This window comes from Oreochromis niloticus, linkage group LG12 (assembly GCF_001858045.2).
Source record: "Oreochromis niloticus isolate F11D_XX linkage group LG12, O_niloticus_UMD_NMBU, whole genome shotgun sequence".
Lineage (NCBI taxonomy): Eukaryota > Metazoa > Chordata > Actinopteri > Cichliformes > Cichlidae > Oreochromis > Oreochromis niloticus.
Window position 1 is genome coordinate 30,463,160 of NC_031977.2, and position 7,965 is coordinate 30,471,124.

Sequence of the window (7,965 nt, forward strand, 5' to 3'; positions counted from 1 at the left end):
AGAACGTGGTGGGGATAGCTTAGGTTTGCAAAGTTGCTTTGGAACAAACCAAAGGACTTGTGGAACAATGTCCAGACAAGAGCAAAGTGGAGACCAAAGGTGCTTCAGTGGAGCAGTCAAAGTCCAAACCTCAACCCAATAAACTGCTGTGGCAGGATCTGTGCATGAATAAATGCCTGTAAACTTCAATGAAATGAAGCAACAATGTAAAGAATAGTAAACCACAATTGTTCCACAATGATCTGATAAAGCCATGTAGAAAACGATTGCTTCAAGTTACTGCTGCTAAAAGTAGTTCTAACAAGCAACTAAATAGTGGGGCGGGGTATTCACAGCACTGCTTGGAGTCCCTGAAATCTTTCTTTTTCACATTACTCTTCATGAGAAGATTGGTGGATGGAGTTAGATACTTATGCATGTAAACAGAAATTCTACATTTGATGTGAGAAACGGAGTAAAAAACAAATTTTCAAAAAAAGATCACATTGCTGGGAACTGCTGCTGAGATTGCAGTGCTGATAAAGAAGCTCCCCGGGTATCAAGTGAAAATCCTAAATGGCCTTCACATCTGGGAAACCAAGTGAACCTGAATATAGGAGTAACACATGGGAAAGATGTGTTGTTGTTAGTTTCCATAGACAGCATGACTGCAGCCCAGTTCAGTACAGTTTTGTTTGTGTGTGTGCTAATGTGAGAATAAGGGGGAATGAGAGACTTCAGAATATATTCTCTCAGATGATGAGTTTCCCCACCCCACTGTAAACACATCATTGCCAAATCGTTTTGATGCTTTGAATCAGGATTAACTTCAAAGATCGCTGGAACTTTATTCATCTCACCCAAAATAATAAATGTCTTTTGAAGGAACTAGACTTTTTCCATCTTTTCTTCCTGATTTCTGATTCATGCCATCCCATCAGGCAGCTGCTAAAAATCAGAACGTCTTCATGGTCCCTCCTGTTTTCCTCCCTTGAACTGCTAATACCCTTCGCAAGTGATATTTTTATATCTCTCTGTGTATGTGATCCCTTTCATTTCATGGCAGGGCTTCTATCTCTCATTCATCAGCCCCTCCCCCTCCCCACAGGCCACACAGAGTAGACTCATCCAGACCTGTCACTTCCTCTACTTTTAATGGACGCCGAGTTTTCTCTTTACGCAGCTGTGCCGCCAAATAAACAATTCTAGACCCAGACGACAACACATCTTGGACTTGCAGTCAAACAATGGGGAACACAACCGTGACCCAGTTTACTTTAAGGCGACCTCCGTGTGACTCCAGTGAGAGAGGATCTGTGAGAGATAGTTTTGAAGGCAGTTTTCCTAATCAGGAACACAGATGCTGTCTGATCCCCCAAAGACTGCCCCCACTAACAAAACACATTTGAAGTAAGACATTGCCCATTTTAAGATGATTAGAGCCACCTATGCACAGGGGAGGGCTCAGCAGAGGCCAGTCACACCAAATCAAAAGGCTTCAAACAGCCTGCCATGGATCTGCAGGATATTAGGAGATAATGCATCAAGGGGGATGAAGTGTCAAATGGCTGGTTTGTTCCTGTGGACACTGCATTCATCATAGTTATTGTGAGGTTGGCTCAGTCGGCGAAGCAGGCCGTCTGGCCGGCGAATAGAGAGACGTGTCTGTATCAGAACTGACACATTACAATGGGGTAACTTATCTATCGAAATATATTTTGGGAAAGCTGTTTTACAAGTTATTGCAGCTAGTAGGGAGTCAGAAATAATATAGAGCAATGCTTGAACGTGAAACAATGTTATTGCTCAAAGAAATTTGTTCTTTGAATTGGTTCATCCATGCCTGCTGCCAATCCATTGTCTCTATGACTACAGCAAACAAGAACGCGGCCATATACAGTGCAAATCACTAAGGAAGAAAAACAGGCAATCTCATCTTCTGCAGTTTCCTGCTCTATGGTATTGCATTTACAAGGCTTTTGATTCAGCTCTCAGCGGTGCTGTTAAGACAAATGCAATACTAACAGCACTGGTGTGTGTGTGTGTGTGTGTGTGTGTGTGTGTGTGTGTGTGTGTGTGTGTGTGTGTGTGTGTGTGTGTGTGTGTGTGTGTGTGTGTGTGTCTTGGCTCTTGCCAGACATACACAGACTAAGAACCGCTTCACAGACCTTTTATATAATAATAAGTATTTCAAACACATATTTACTGTCTGGAACATGCGTTTTCTGTGTGCGGTCCTATGCGCACATACAGTATGTATATGCTGAGATCTCAATCCTCAGTGCCCACTGATGTAGCAGAGAGGCAACAACAGTGTCCCGGTTTGACTCGATAGAGATTTGCAGCAAATGAGCTCATCCATCAGCAGAAGCGTGTGGGGACAGGGGGATGATGAGGAGAAGGAGGGTGAGGAGGAAGATGAAGAGAGACGGTGGTGCTGGGCAGGGGCCGAACAGAGACAGGACCGCTCGTAGTGAAGCCTCAAAGTGAAATATGATGGACTTGCCATTTCCACAGCCTCCAGCACCTTCTCTTGTCCTGTTTGAAGTCTTGAGCTCAGCATGGTTCTTGTCCAGTTCATCTCAAGATTTCACATACATTTAAGCAGGAATGCAGTGTAAAGGACTGGCATTTCTTTCTTTATTAATCACAAAAAAATCAATATTCACTCTCTGGGTACTACAGTCTTCTGTAATCAGCGTTTCATGTTTATTTGCACTGACTTAAATTCTCAAACCTAAAATATCTGAGAGGTAGTTTTAAGTTTCTTTCTTTCTTTCTTTACTTCTGAAACATTTAAAAACATTTTTTAAAGATGTGGGTTTGCTTTGCTCTGCAGCATAACTGATTAAACAGAAGGTTTGTGCAAGGGATGCACTCCATATAGCAACAAATAATTTGAAGCAGCAATCTTAGCTGTAAAAGTGACTCCTTGAAGGCGCAAATGAAGTAGACTGATGACTGATCTGGAACAAAAGATGTTCTTTGGCTTGCTTTTTAGTCATTGATCTGTGGTGAAAGCTTGAATCATGCGTCCATTAAAACATTGTGCCATTTCTCATTGTGAGGGGAGGAAAACCCTCCCATGGGTAGATAATGCAATTTTAAAGTTGAATTAGCATTGTATGGGACAATAAACTGACAGAAGGGTTCCATTTAACCTGACAATATTTTAGAAACTCTCACAGACATAAAGAACTTTTTATTGAAATTAAGGGACGCTTTGTGTTTGTGGTTATTTAAAGTTAATTTCCAGACATCTATCCCCAATTCCCTAGTAATTATCTCTATTGTGTGTCATTCTTGCCACAAAAAAGGTTCGAAAATCAGATTTACCTCTTCAAATTCTTGGTTATTTTTGAAACAATGTGTCCCCGACAATAGAAGGGTTGACAGTTAACAATTGGTGCCCAGCTCTTGATAGCTAACCCTATAATTAGGCAAACATTAGCTCATTGAGTTGTTGGAAAAAAGTGGTCTCCAGCTGACATTAATATTTCCAGGAAGAATTCTGCTAAAAGGGTGCTGAACATAACCTTGATGCCCATATAATGATACTGCACTAAAAGGCTAAATGTCCAATGTCCAGCATTGTTCATGCATTGTAGTGCAGACCCAGCTATTATATATATTTATATATTGTATGTATCTATATTTATGTGTAGTTAATTTTTTTTCTTTATTTTTACTGCTTTCTACAATGTAGGTACATATTGAAGACATCAGTTATATGAATCAAGATATATGCAATTATGTAGCAAAGGAAAAAAATGATAAATAACTCTAAATATGGCTTAGATTTTAGGGGTTTTTTAGCCTGCCAGCGCTGCAAACCCTTGGCCTTCCGTCATTGAGCTTCATGATGTAGTCACCTGAAATGGTTTTCACTTCACAGGTGTGTCTTGTCAGGGTTCATTTGTGGCATTCCTTGTCTTTTTAATGGGGTTGGGACCATCAGTTGTGTTGTGCAGAAGTCAGGTTGGTACACAAGTGACAGTCACATTTGACAACTGTTAAAATTCATAATATGGCAAGAACCAATTAGCTAACTAAAGAGAATTGACAGTTCATCATTACTTTAAGAACTGAAGGTCAGTCAGTCCGGAAAATTGCTAAAACTTTAAACATGCCCCAAAGTGCAGTCCCAAAAACCATCAAGCGATACGACAAAACTGCCTCACATGAGGACCACCCCAGGAAAGGAAGACCAAGAGTCACCTCTGCTGCTGAGGACAAATTCATCCGAGTCACCAGCCGCAAAAATCAGAAGTTAACAGCACCTCAGATTAGAGCCACACAGACTTCCAGTAGCAGACACATCTTTACATCAACTGTTCAGAGTTGATGTAAAGATGCGTAAATTAGGCCTTTACAGTCAAATAGCTAGTTTACATACACTCATGGGAATGCATGTCATGGTAGTTTTGGGTAATTATTAATTTCTTTGAGCTGTTCTTTTTCCAGGGTGGAATGATTAATCAACAGACATCTTTAACAACAAATTTTGAATTTATTTTAGATTTTATGTGATCTGTAATGGGTTGAAAACATACATACATACATACATACACTCATTTAAATATTTTAGTAATAATGCCAATTCAATAATGCCAAGCGCTATTAACTTCTTATTTGTGATCATGACTGACTACTTTGGGATTTTAAAAAAGGATTTTTTTGACAGCACTTAGTGGACTGACCAATACTCAGAACAATGAGAAAGATCTAAGGATGAGAATTATAAATTTGATTTCCAAGCGCTTGTGACTCCAGGATCATCAGATCAAAGAATTATGCATACATGTATGTTATGTGGATGTGTCACCTCTCTGTCTGGACATTGACCGAATCTGTCACCCTCAGATAAAGGGAAACTGGTTAGTGTGTTCAGGGGTTAAATACTGGGTCCATGCCAGGAAACCAAGTAATTTAAATTCACTCTACCAGTTCTGCTGAGAAGAGTGGTCAAATATCAAGGTCAAGGTGTAACTTGCCAAAGGATCTTTAACCACATATTAATAGGGGTATATGTATATATATATGCCCATGATTAGTGTATGCAAACTTCTGACCACAACTGTAATTCCTTTTTGCCTCCTCTCTAATGATGTATTCACAAGAGACTACAGATGACCCATCAACGACCGGCGGTCATTCCATTAACAGAAACCCTCCAGATTCCACAAGAGGAAGTAAGGTATGACTGTTGAATGAATACGCCACATTTATACTCCTCTCACAGCCTGTTATTTAATTTATACTGTAGAAAACATTGGTTTATCTTGCAGAATCATTATAGTTTTATTCACTGAAGTTAATTATGTAAAGACAAATTGCCGTTGTCATTTTAATGAGCAATGTCATCTCGATCTTTGCTCCTAGTTTGCTGCCCAGTTTGCCTCCACAGAGGTCATATGAGGATGCTGCAGAGTTTTTCGTGAGTGAGGAAGTGCTCTCGACTCAGAAGGCAAACTGATAATAGTTACTACTTTTGTTTTTGTGTCTTTTTTTATACACCCTCTTTTTCAGAGTTTGTCATTTGGTTGTACTCGGCCTGGAACAAAGTCGATATCGCTACCCTGAGGAGGCATCTGGGCCAAGTCAGGTGAGATTAGCATCTTTAAGTATTTAGCAAAGAGAAAAAAATCCAGTTTGTTTATTTCTCGAAGACAACAGTGCAGATAACAATTGCTAGCTCCTATTTTCAGCAAAGCAATTGAGGAATGCAGTATCACCTATGGAAAAACGGTTACATCTACTAGCATCATATCTCATAAAAACATTAAAACTACAACAGTTTGCTCACTGCAGGTATCTTGAGCTTTCAGCACTTCTGTGTCCTGCAGGCAGCGAAGTCCTGGCACTGAAAAAGCCATGGCATTTGGTCATCTGTATGTGTGGTTAGTGAGTGTGCAACCCCCTAACCCCACCACAGGGTGTAGAGACAACATCCTCTCGGGGCAGCTAAGGGTACTTCCAACCGGCTGACATTTCTGACAGCCTCTGATAGAGCTCAGAGTGCTGAATTATTCATACAGGTGTTATGGGGAAAGGTTGCCATTTTCACAGGAGAAACTAACCCCCCAGATGAATTGTGGCTGTTTATCCCTGTAAGTGAATACAGTAGTAATGATTTGGGACTGTGATGGCTTTTAGGCCAAATGGCAGCTCATTCTCTGTCAGTTCACACGTTGAAAACTCATACATCTCGCTGCTTTTCAAGCCTGCATGAAGCTCCTAAACTCAATCAGCCTGGATTTGTTTTTCTGCTCGGACAGCTACATGGAAACCTTCGACACCTTGCTGCCTGTCTTTCAAGTACTTTGCATATCATAATGGGAAAATATAACCATCTATATACATCATCACCTTTCACTAGATCGCACACACACTAAAAGGTTTAGTTCACTCATCTCACAAAACATTTTCTCACTTGCATCCAGTGGTGTCTAACCATGCCGATGTTTCTGACATTAATATTTCTGCTCACAGTCCAATGCAAAAGAATGGATTATATATCCTTTAAGCTTGTATCCTCTATCAGAGGCCTGGGAGCTTGAGGGTGCTGTGCAGTATCCTAGCTGATCTCGGATGTTGTTCCCTTATTACATTAAGATTCATCGCATTGAGGGTGCTGCATGCTCAACCCCTGCGAAAAAGTCAGTGCAATCATGGGGAACCACCAATTTTTCATAATTATAAGGAGGTTGCCATCCTATTTCTGATCTAGCGACCAAGCTATTCAAGCTGTATTCTGTTAGTTGTGCAACTATAAAATGTAAAAATATTAGTGCTGTCAGCCTTCATCTCATTAAAATGACGTTAACGCCATAGCCACATTAACACCGCAAATCTCCGTTAGCAAGTTAGCGCAGATCGCCCCGTGCGTGGGGCTGCAAGGCGTCAATGCATTAGCGCAGTTAGCTCATTAACGCATAAGCGCTGTCCAGTCCCATGCACGGGGCGATCCGTGCTAACTCGCTAACCGAGATTTGGCGCCTTAAAGCGGTTATGGCGTTAACGTCATTTTAACAAGATTAACGCTGACAGTGCTAAAAAAATATATAGCTAAAATTTAGTTATTATAGGTTTCCTTTATGCTAAAGCTATACTAATCACCTTATGGGTCCAGCTCCACATTTAACCACATAAAAGATGGATTTGACTGGAAGATGAACAATGAAACCTGCACTGAAGGGCCTTAAACCTTCATTCTTTCTAAAGGCCGGGGGGATGCCGCTTCTCTGCTTGCATTAAAGAAGTGAAACTGTATTGAAATCTATTGAAAAAATGACTCTACCATTCACTTGAGATATAAACTCAATAAACATTTTGCTGATGAGTTTATGGCATCACTTGCTAGTTTTAAATCCACAGACTCCATTAGTGTCAAAAAGGATGATAAAGCATTTCACGCCTTAGGGCAGGCCTACGTTGGGATTGACAAGTCACTACTTTATAAGCATGCAGTGTGCTTGCTTTGTCAGTCAGACATAGAAAAAAGGAAGCAAATGTGAGGAAAAGGCAATAATAATATTACATAATGTCAGTGTATTTTAAGTAGCAGTAATCCTCATTTGTAGGACGTGAATTTGTCACATTATTTATATAATCTCAAAAGAACAGGCACAGCTGTAATAGTGTCGCTTGTTCGTATTTCAAAAGACAAGGTGGAAATTATGACATAAATGTGACAATTGATTGGCTCCTTGACCACAGATCGAATGCTTTTTACTTTGTGTGCACTTAAAATAGTTTTCCTTTAACCTTTTTTGCATGTTAAGACAGATTTACTGACATTTCACAAACCTATCCATGCCCTGAATGTGCAGTTACTCACTTCTGTCAGATTCGCGGTAATGTGCCATGAAATTATCTGTTGTGAAGCCTCAGTGAATGTCCAGTTTTGTTTCATCTTTCCCTCCTGTTTTGTCTCAGTAGTCACTACAAAGCCTAATGAGATTGTTTTGGCTCTTACCCTTGGCA